This window comes from Gambusia affinis, linkage group LG11 (genome assembly GCF_019740435.1).
Source record: "Gambusia affinis linkage group LG11, SWU_Gaff_1.0, whole genome shotgun sequence".
NCBI lineage: Eukaryota > Metazoa > Chordata > Actinopteri > Cyprinodontiformes > Poeciliidae > Gambusia > Gambusia affinis.
The window spans coordinates 24098785-24109965 of record NC_057878.1 but is presented as its reverse complement, the minus strand read 5'-3'; positions in this window follow the sequence as shown (position 1 = coordinate 24109965).

Below are 11181 nucleotides of genomic sequence, written 5' to 3'. Positions count from 1 at the left end.
CATGAAATTGCTGTATTAAAACAGTGGAAATTGGGTCTCATACAGTTGAGTAAATAAATATGTTAATAAATATGTTAATAAATAAGTAAGAAATAAGACCCAAAGGAAGAACTTTCTCTATTTTAGTGTCTTTGGGTTTTGACTACAGAAATGTTTCTATTGATTGAAAAAATTAATATTCACAATGCAAAGTATGAACTACTGACAAAATGTCTCTGAAATTCCAAGCAAAAATTTAGTATTTATTTGCAGAAAAAGAGAAATGGTCAAAATAACCAAAAAAAATTCCAGTGCTTTCAGACCTCACATAAGTTCATATTCTTTTAGAAACAACAATATTGATGTTTTCACTCAGAAAGAGTTCAGAAATCAATGTTTGGTGGAAAAACCATGAGGTTTTCAATGGGGTTCGGTGCAGTGGTCTCTTCATTTTTTCTAGAGCTGTACATAAGATCAAGATATTTTTCTTCTATCATTATCCACCATATTCACAAAGAAATTAAGTATCTCTCTTTAAATATCTGTGTCATCAGGATACTTTTTAATAGCAAGCAGTGCATTAGTCGTGTAACACAGTGGCACTGAGTCAAGTCAGCTGGAGGTCTCACTTTTTCAGTCAGAATAAGTAAATGTTTTCTTCATGAAGGTTGAACTACTATACTGCAATGTCGCTGTTTAGTGGCATGAAAGATGGGTTTGGAGTAACGTATTGTTACTCCAAACCCATCTTTCATGCCACTAAAACTCAATTTTCCATTAGGTTTCTAAAAACATGTAATCAAATCCTAAATGGTCACTTCAGGCTTCTGCTAATTAAGGAGAGGTTGGAAGGAAAGGTAAAATACTGATATTCAATCTACCATTCATTACACTGGAAAACAAGTAGGTGTGGCAGCAACTTATAGGAAAACATCAAAGGTGGGTAAACTTGTTGTAGTTATTCAGGTGACTTGAGTAACATTTCTTGAGTAACTTTAGGAAAAATTAAGTTTTGAGAGTAGTTTTACTACACTGTATTTTTACTTTTGATATAAATGTAAATTATTGCTACACTTGCACGAGTAAAATCTTTAATACTCTATCCAATACTCTGTTAGTGAAGACAGTTCCCTGACAGAGCAAACGTTTTTTAACCAAAATAGTATGAATTTATGTGAAAGTGAGACATCTTGTTTTTACACAAGCTTTATTGTTCTAATGTTATTTTTTATCAGCTAACCCTGTTGTGCCACTTGGAGGTCCATAATAAACAAGAAATGTTACATATTGTTACTAGAAGTATCTTACCCTATTCTAAGATATACACATTACCCACTAAGTATCAATTTTATGAAAATACATTGTAGTTTTAAGACCCCTCATTTTTAATGTCTTACAAAAATAATTAAGAACATTTGCTTTACTCAACTACAGATTAATTTTCACTGGTAATTTTTAATGAGAGCCATGAAGAATTTAGTACCAGAGCCTGAGAGTTAATTTAATTAAATACTACATTTCTGTGTTGTCAGTATTGAATCAAAAGCCATGTGCATCAATAATTAAGACAACAGTAGACAGTAAATAGAAATACTGTTTCATGTTTGTTATTGTGACAGAAACCAAGACAGCCAATCAGAAAATGGGAAGTGAGTCTGTCATGACACTTAATGCCAAATTATAAATTGCACACTCTTGCTGAGAAAAACCAAGATGCTGTGTTCCCTGCATGTCACAGGCTAGCCAAGAGAGCTGAAGGTTATTTTGTCTCTCTGTGGGTGAATATTGCCATAAAACTCAAAGCGTTACTTCCAAATTGCATATCAAAGTAATGAATTTCATTTGGTTTTGTAGTTGTTTCACAAATGTTAGCATTTGAGATATAATTTAATGTTGCTATAAATCACTTCTGAAGTTTGTAGAAGTGTTCCACTTTAAATTAAATTTGGCTTTTTATGCCATGACATTATTTTTGCTGCTGAATCAAGTTTTTGTTTTGATAAAGCTCAAATTAATGCAAGTATTATAGTTTGCCCAACACTCATAGAAATATGTCGATACTGTATTTAATGTATTACATATGAATTTAGAAAACTGTCTTCAATAACAGCTGGTCATCAAGTCAAACTAATATTTTTTAAATCCTTTCACTCGAGTCATAGAGTTCCCACCTTCAGCTTAGTTAAATAAGAAAAAGCTACCAGTAATTGTGACTTATAATTCTTTGTTGAATTTCTGTGTGAATTTATTGGATAGACACAAAAAGATAATAAAATACCTCATGTTTGCCATGGCAGTGATATATTAGATGAAACTGAACAAAGAAACAATGCCTTTGTAATGAATAGTTTCTGTAGACACAAATGGAGGTGGGATGAGTCACACTGTAAAGAATTATAAAAATAAAGTTGGTAATGCTAGTCATTATTTCAGTCAAGCAGAAGTAGATCACAGTTGCAGAAAGATTCAACTTTATGGTAATATATACCTTTATTTCAGAGTGAAATATTCAGAACAAACAATCCTGTGCAATTTAGTCACCTTTACATGCAGAGACATAATAAGAATTAAACAAACATTGTGAAAATTTAAAAACAGAAAGCAAATTAATTTATATATGACAAAGTAGATTAATGATCCACAAGATCTGATAAAATACAAAGAGGGTTGGGTTTAAAATGAAAACACTGGAAGATAAAAGGCTTTGTCCTTAATTTTACTATAAATATTAAACCAGAGTTCAACTGGTAAAACCAAACAGTCATATTTACAATAAGTACATTTTTGAAGATGAGGAAAAATATGCAATAACATGTGGGACATTTTTATATACTGTCTCCAAAACACCTGCTATTTAAATACGTACATGTACAGATTTTAGTGTAAAGAATCACTCTCCCTTTGCAAAAAGAAATAAGGATATTTGTGAATCTGTTCAAAATGTCCTACTTGACACTTTATTTAGACAATGTCTAACTGGGACAAGGCTCAGTATTAACCTTGAGATATGGAAGAGAAAAAAAATATATTTAATAGTCCTAAGGGTTTCTCCTGTTTCTTCTGGTAAGGATATTGTGGATAAAAAAAAGGAGAAAAGAGTGAAGCCTGAAGATCTCAGCTCAGATTGATTAAAAAAAAAAGTTAAAGTTGATGAAACTGGTGAGCATTATCTTTTTTAAAAACTTAAAGAAATAATATGAACTGGAAATTACTTTGAAGTTCAGTGCAGCCTTGGTATCTCTGGAGGATTTTTGGAAGGAAGGAAGACATTAACTGACTCGGAGAAAAAGTCTGATGATAAAGTGAATCAAAGGCAAATGACTGGCTGAAACTTTTAAAGACATTAATCAGTAGGAATATCAGCAGAGCAGAATAATAATTAAAAAAAACATTTTAAAATCTATATCCAATGGACACCACATGGGCAAGAGACAGGCTGGAAACAGGAGGAAAAAGGTAATGAGTAAGATGACTGAGTTAGTTAGTGACTAATCAAAAAGTAAGCCTCTGCGGTACATAAAAGCCATTATGTACCGCAGAGTATACTTAGAGAAACTGTCAGATTATCTATAGGCACCACAAATGGAACTTCATTTCTGATTGAAGTAGAGGCTAGACTCTGAAAAACTATGTATTTCAGAGTTGAGTATAAAAAAATATATAGATCTTGGATTAATATAGTTACGTTGGGATTTTTTTTAAATGCGTTAAAGTGGAAAGTTGTGTCAAGAAAATCCGAGATCATCCCACTTCCCCATGCTGGAGATTTTAGTTTAACAGTAAAAATAAATAAAGTTATCTTTAAAATTAATTACTCAAGTAAAATCTAGACCCAACATTAGACTTAAATGTCAATAAAATCAATTTGGTTGTGTGTGTTGTTTCTGTCTCCTGCAAACTTTGCTTTAATTCTACTTTTTTCTATCTAATCATAAGAAATCATAGTCAAGACAGAGAGAGTCATGAAACAGGAAAAGCAGTTTCCTGGAAAAAGAGGAAGTAAGTTTCCAGCCTGCAGATTTATAAAAATAGTTCAGACTATTACTTAGCATGAAAGTTTTAAAGAAAGAAATCTAAATATTCTGAGTAATTGGATAAGATTCAAAGTAAAATACTTATATTAATATTGGTTTACTTGTAATAATACTTACACTTACACTTACATTAGTGGGAACTCTTACAAGTAAAACAAGTAACTGTAACTTTGATATCAAATAATAAGAATCATGGATTATTCTTGGTTTCTTTACAGAAAACATTTGTAATAACTCACATTAAGATTATAATAAGAGTAACTGATAAATTATGGTTATCATAACATTATAAATGAATGATAAATCAGAGAAGTAAAAGAAGTTATAAATGTGATTTTTACTCTGAACTTGAAATGTTATAAATGTGATTTTTACTCTGAACTTGAAATGGTGTCAAAGGTGTAACTGCAATTAAAGATCACTGATGTATTGGAGGTAGATGGTAGGTGAAAGGTTAAGGGAAAAAGGGGAACTAACAGGAGAGCAGAGATGGTCAACACCTTATTTGGAAACAGGAGAGCAGAGATGGTCAACGCCTTATTTGGAAACAGGTTGTTAAGCAACCTGAGACATTAGCACAGACATCAGGACACAATGTCTCTAAGACAGTGATGGAGATGAGATCATCTGTCCAAGCAGGTAGCCAATGAAATAAGCACAGCAACAGTGCTAACCAATGCAAATGAACCAAAAGGGTGGATGAACCCTATAAAAGGTGGGTGCAAAGAGGAAACTTTGGTTGGATCCTCCAGGCAGCAGTCAAGATCGAGATGGACAAAGAACTCTGCAGCTGAAGAAGAGCCGGGGCCACAGAGCCGAAGACTGTCCTGTTCATGGGGACCAACCCGTCTGCCCCGCAACATGTGGCTTCAAATTGCACTTCTCTCATCAGCTGGGTTCAGACCCCAAAGACGAAGATGAAGACCAAGGTAAAGACAAAGACAAAGAACAAAGACAAAGAAGAAGAACTGATGCCTTCCTTTCTGCCAGCACCCAAGTCCTGTGTGACCTCACCATCCATGAGGAGAAGAAAGCTCATCAGGCCTACAGAGATCCCTGCCTTCGTCGACCAACATCCTCCTCCTGCTGCAACACCTCCTTCATCATCAGGCCAGGTCTGGGGTTAAAAGCCAAACTCTGTCTCTCTCTCAAAGGTTCCCTTTTTAGTTCTCAGTGTCAGCATTAGGGAAAGATAGACTAGATGATTGATTTTTCTTATTTGATTATTTCTGCTACTGAATTAAGCTGTACTGACCCTTGCAAAATTGCCTTACTAATAAAATAATTAGCATAAAGAAAATCTAAAAGATGTTGTGGACATTCAATTAATGAGTCACCTTAAAGTTCTTTGATGGTTGTAAAATAGCTATGATGTTCGATTCTGGAGAGGAAGAGGTGGAAAATGTTTATTGGTTGCTGGTGGCCCATGTTTAAAACATCATCCTTGGGACTCGCCCGAGTCACTAAAACCTACCTGGTTCAGTAACAAGAGCAAATTGTAATAAAAGAGAACGAGCGACCGTTAACAGGTGTGCTCTGTGAAACTAGTTGGCTGCAGGCTGCTCAGTCTGGCTAATTCACAGGGGGAAGAAGGGTGGGACACCTGGATGGAGGTCGTCAGAAACCAGGCGAATCGTTTCTCGATGCCAGCTTAAACAGAGTTTACTTCAGTTCTGGACAGGGTAAATCTCAGCAGATTTAGGAAACTCGATTAACCCGTTAGATGGAGAGCTGGTACCACATCTCCCCTCTCAGAAGAGGAAGTAGAGAGTGAGTGAGTAGAGAGAGAAGGAAGGGGGTGTGGCGCAATAACAAGTGGCGCCCGAACAGGGACTTGAAAACGAACAGGGACTTCACAACTTATGGACGAAGAAAGCAGAACTGAGGCTCCGCCGGAAACTCGAGGTGCAGCGACAGGACAACACCTGAGAAGAAGCCCTATGGAGGGGCAAAGATGAAGTTCTTTCAAGCCACCAAGAAAGATTGTCTCTGCCGGGGTCGAAGTGGGACAGAACACCTAAGGACAGGTGGTCCTAGAGAGGTAGTACGGTGCGTGCATATGGTACTCGGATATGCAGGCGTGCTACAAACCCGTGAAGAACTGAGCAAGCAGAACTTCTGGATGACCCTTCAGCCCATCCGATGCAGCTGTGGGACTGTGAGTATGTGTTCACAGGGACCCAGGGCAGCGGATGGAAGGATTCATCAAGAGCACAGTCCCATGGGGTTCAGTCTGCATGGATGTAGCAGAGCCAATGGGGATAACAGGAAGAGAGGTGAGAAGTACCTCTTGGTTCTGATGGACTCACAGTAACAGTGACAGCTGCTAGAAGAGCAGGTCTTCCCCTGCAGAGGAACTCCGTTCACGTCACAGAAAGCAGAGAGGCGAAGACACTTCCCCTTTTTGCCCAGAGAAGGAAAAAGGGAAGTTGCAGCTCAAAGTGTCATTGGAAACAGGGCAGAGAGTCAAGATCGGCCTGCAGCCACGGTGATTAAGCTGAGGTTCAACGCCCAAGAGTTTGTAAAGTAAGTACTGAACTGCAACACAGTACTACTGATGAAGAAAGGGGTCCAAGGGGTGCTCAAGCCAGTTCTTAGCTAAAGCGAACCAGAACATTACAAGAAGATATCCAGAGGATCAAGCATCATGCCATCCTACAATAGACTGGCCACTATTACAGGATGGTTGCCGTTCAAAGAACAACTTCAAGGCTTTGGACTGGGAGGGCCGTGAAGAAATTGGACTATGCTAAAGAAGAACTCCTGTCACAAACTGATGGATTAAACTGGAAAAGGGGCTGAAGTCGTGAGGAAGAAGTGGCGTCATAGAAAATCACTAAGATCAACCCTGTAACAAAGCATTGAAGTCAGACCCAACACCTAGAAGGATCTGGCAACTGTTTCGTCCTGATATCTAGAGCACCTGTCCTGGATATTCAGCACTGTAAGTTTTGCAGTTTTGTTTTTGTTTTGTTTTTTTTTTTAAATTGGACAATTCCTGATGCCTCCGACAACTCCAGTACCCCTTAAAGACCACAGCTACGGAAAAGGACCACGATTACGAGGAAAGCGTCATGCTGCTTATTTTTTTTTGCTTTGCTCTGCTGAATGTTCGAGATTTTTTTTTTGAGGCCTTCTTCCTTCCCACATCCTGAAGAAACGACAGTTCATCCAGCGAAGGTTCCTGTGGAAGAATCAGAGCGATCCAAGTTCTCTTCGACATTCATCATCTGATGGGGGAAATTAAAACTCCAAGGAGGGGGTGTCAAGAGAGGTGGAGTTTTGATGACTACACTGAGCCCTTTGTGACAACTGAGGATGAAGAATCTGCAACTTCACATCCCAGAAGAACCTCTTCTCTTTCCAGACGATGACGACGCAGAACTGCAGGAGGGTGATGGGCTCCCAGGGAAAGGTCTGACCTCGTGGAGGGGTGTCAAGAAAATCCGAGATCATCCCACTTCCCCATGCTGGAGATTTTAGTTTAACAGTAAAATAAATAAAGTTATCTTTAAAATTAATTACTCAAGTAAAATCTAGACCCAACATTAGACTTAAATGTCAATAAAATCAATTTGGTGTGTGTGTTGTTTCTGTCTCCTGCAAACTTTGCTTTAATTCTACTTTTTTCTATCTAATCATAAGAAATCATAGTCAAGACAGAGAGAGTCATGAAACAGGAAAAGCAGTTTCCTGGAAAAAGAGGAAGTAAGTTTCCAGCCTGCAGATTTATAAAAATAGTTCAGACTATTACTTAGCATGAAAGTTTTAAAGAAAGAAATCTAAATATTCTGAGTAATTGGATAAGATTCAAAGTAAAATACTTATATTAATATTGGTTTACTTGTAATAATACTTACACTTACACTTACATTAGTGGGAACTCTTACAAGTAAAACAAGTAACTTTAACTTTGATATCAAATAATAAGAATCATGGATTATTCTTGGTTTCTTTACAGAAAACATTTGTAATAACTCACATTAAGATTATAATAAGAGTAACTGATAAATTATGGTTATCATAACATTATAAAAGAATGATAAATCAGAGAAGTAAAAGAAGTTATAAATGTGATTTTTACTCTGAACTTGAAATGTTATAAATGTGATTTTTACTCTGAACTTGAAATGGTGTCAAAGGTGTAACTGCAATTAAAGATCACTGACATGTTAGGAGGTAGATTGTAGGTGAAAGGTTAAGGGAGAAAAAGGAACTAACAGGAGAGCAGAGATGGTCAACGCCTTATTTGGAAACAGGTTGTTGAGCAAAAAAGGCCTGAGCTAAGAGTTGGGGCCTGGTTGCGCAGTCATGAGGATGTGCTTACAGATGTTCTTTTTCTATAAAAATGCCTACGAGACTGCTACAGCTTTGTGTGTTGATTAATAGTGATTGCTTAATGTGTAATCTCTGTATTTTAGTATGTTTTCTGTAACGATGAACCAAAATCAAATAATCTAATGTAATGAATTGATGTTTTATATAAAACAAACTTTATTGATTAAAGTTAATTATATGGATAAAAGTATAGAATCAAAGAAAGAGAAGGAAGGCTGAGGTGGGTGCAAACTGCAAATGTCAGAACATGAGAGTGGGTTTAGTTGTGCAACTGCCAGGTCACAAGTATGCCTGCCACTTGAAAGTTTCCAATAGTCGCAGGTGTCAAAAGCACGTTATCTCGCAACAGGGTCAATATGACCCAAGTCACGAATGTCACCAGAGTGGTGTGCAATCTCCCACAACGGTTGGGGCCTGAGTGTAGAGGCGGGCAAACGCAAGCAGCACCCCTGCTCTCTCTCTCTCTATCTGGGGTACATGCCCACAAGTGCAGAAACGATATAAAATGTGAGACCGAGGTGATACGGTGTTCTTCGTCGCCGGCGCTGAGACTCTACACAAGTGTGGTAAGAAGACCAGCAGAGGACTACGCCCTGGAACCAAGAAAAGCGCCTCACAAGGAGGACAACGGAGCTCCTCACGCCGGACCAAAGGGCGAGATCCACCGACCCACTGCCTTGGTTCCTAATTAGATTTCCAAACTCTGCACTCTACCCAGCGATTTCAAAGAATTACATCTCAACGGACTTGGGGAACTGAACAAAAGTCACAGGATCGACTAAGGGCTGTTCGGCTGGATGAAGCAGACAGTTCATTTTTGTTTCGTTCCAAAGAGGATTTATGATTTAAAGTCAAAGACTCTGACCAAGGACTACAAGGACTCCGGTTGCCAAGATCCGATACCATCGAGTATGAGTTGTGCCACACCCCAAAGCCTATTCGATAGATAGATGACAGTGTAGGGAGGTTGTTAGGTAAAGGTTGAATTGATCTAAACTATATTGATTTTCTTTGTATGGTAATCACAAGTAAATTCTGTATGCCTGTCATTTTCCATGCTAAAGCTTGCTTAATAAATACATATATCTTAAAAAATTCTGATTAGGTTGTGGACATTGAAATTAATTGAGTCACTTGAGTTAAAGTTCTTCTATTTATAGTAAAATCAGTATGCATGATTCTAGTAATGTGGTGGCTTCAGACTTTCCTTTGGTGAGAGTAAAATAATGACCCTGGGACTTATATCTTAGTCACTAAAAATTATCTAGCCGTTACCAAGTGCACGTTACGACAGGAAGAGAACTACCGTTAACAGAAGTGGTTATTGGAATTATGCAGCTGTGAAGGCTACTCGGTTGATTGTTCCTTAACTGGAAAGGGTCATAACTTCTGGATAAGGAGGTAGTTAGTGCTAGACGAATCTCTTCCGCCACCAGTTTAAACAGATTATCTCCTATAGACTTTGTTCAGGGTAAGACCCGGGTCTTAGAGATTTTCCGGACCTGTTAGACAGAGAACTGGTTCAGTAGTCAGCCCGAGGAGTTGTGAGGAGAGGGCGGGGCTGGCTATTGCGCAGTAACAAACAGTTGGTACAACCTTTACATCTAACAGAGATTACACTGAAATACCTTGCTGTGATGCCAATCGGCCAGAATGCTGATGGTTTTTGAAAACTTGAGGTTCTGTGGGCTACAGAGAGTTTCCTATCATGAGGAGATTAATATAGAGATTAATTAGGTTGGCAACATGCTGGACATTAGATAAAATGCGTAGGATTTTGATGGCAGCATATCAGTTCTTTGAGACGAATAAACACATGCATGAATTCTTGTCAGAATACCCATATAGGTTTCTGAAACTCTCTTGGAAACATTGCAATTATGGCATTTAGTTCCTCTCTAGTTTCAACCAAAAAAAAAAAAAACACATTAAGCAGCTCCATCAAACAGTGCATCTCTTAAAGGTAGTTCAGCTGATAATGCACCATGCTTAAGTCCCTGTACTCAGTCATCAGGTTTGTTTACTTTCAGATTGTGAATGGTTATCCTGTGTTTAGTAATCAACAATTTAAGGCACTTTGAATTGACCTGTTGCTTAAATGCGTGATACAAATAAAATTTCACAGACATGTTGAAGAAACAGGTAAAAAGCTAATTCTAGATGAAACTGTATAAATATTTGTATTTTAAAAGGGGCTGTTTGCTTAAAAATTGCTGAGATTATTTCTGATGGAAAATTGTACAAAATAAATAAACTGTATTATACTTTTGTATAATAAAATTATGACTAGCAAAACATTGAACTTTCTCCCAAAATCCCTGTCCTCATTCTTCACTCTTATCGCTATTTACTTTACCAGAAATATATTTTCCACACCATCAACTAAAGATATGCAACAAAAAACATTCTTGCAGCAAAGCTTAAACTTAGCTTTACTTGACTTGTGTTTCACTGGGTTGCCAAACCAAAGTGGCTAGATAAGCACTAACATTTCAGGCAGGATGTTCTGTCTGATGAAGGCCTACATTACAATCCATTTCAATAAATGCAGCAACACTCCAAAGCTGAGATAATGTTCACCCTGGGCTCTACACAAAGGAAAAATCCCAGTTCTGTCATTGGCAAGGCTTCTGAGCAATTTTGCATTTGCATCCTGACAAGAAAACGATAACTGCTGCAGCAAAGTGAGATTAAAAAAGCACAGGGTAAAAAGTCATGCAATTTGGGTGGCAATGCCTTTATGCAATCATGTCATGCAGAAAAATTTGGTATAATTAATCTGATTTATTCATTCTGCAATTATATAAATTTAAATTAGTTTTAAAATAAA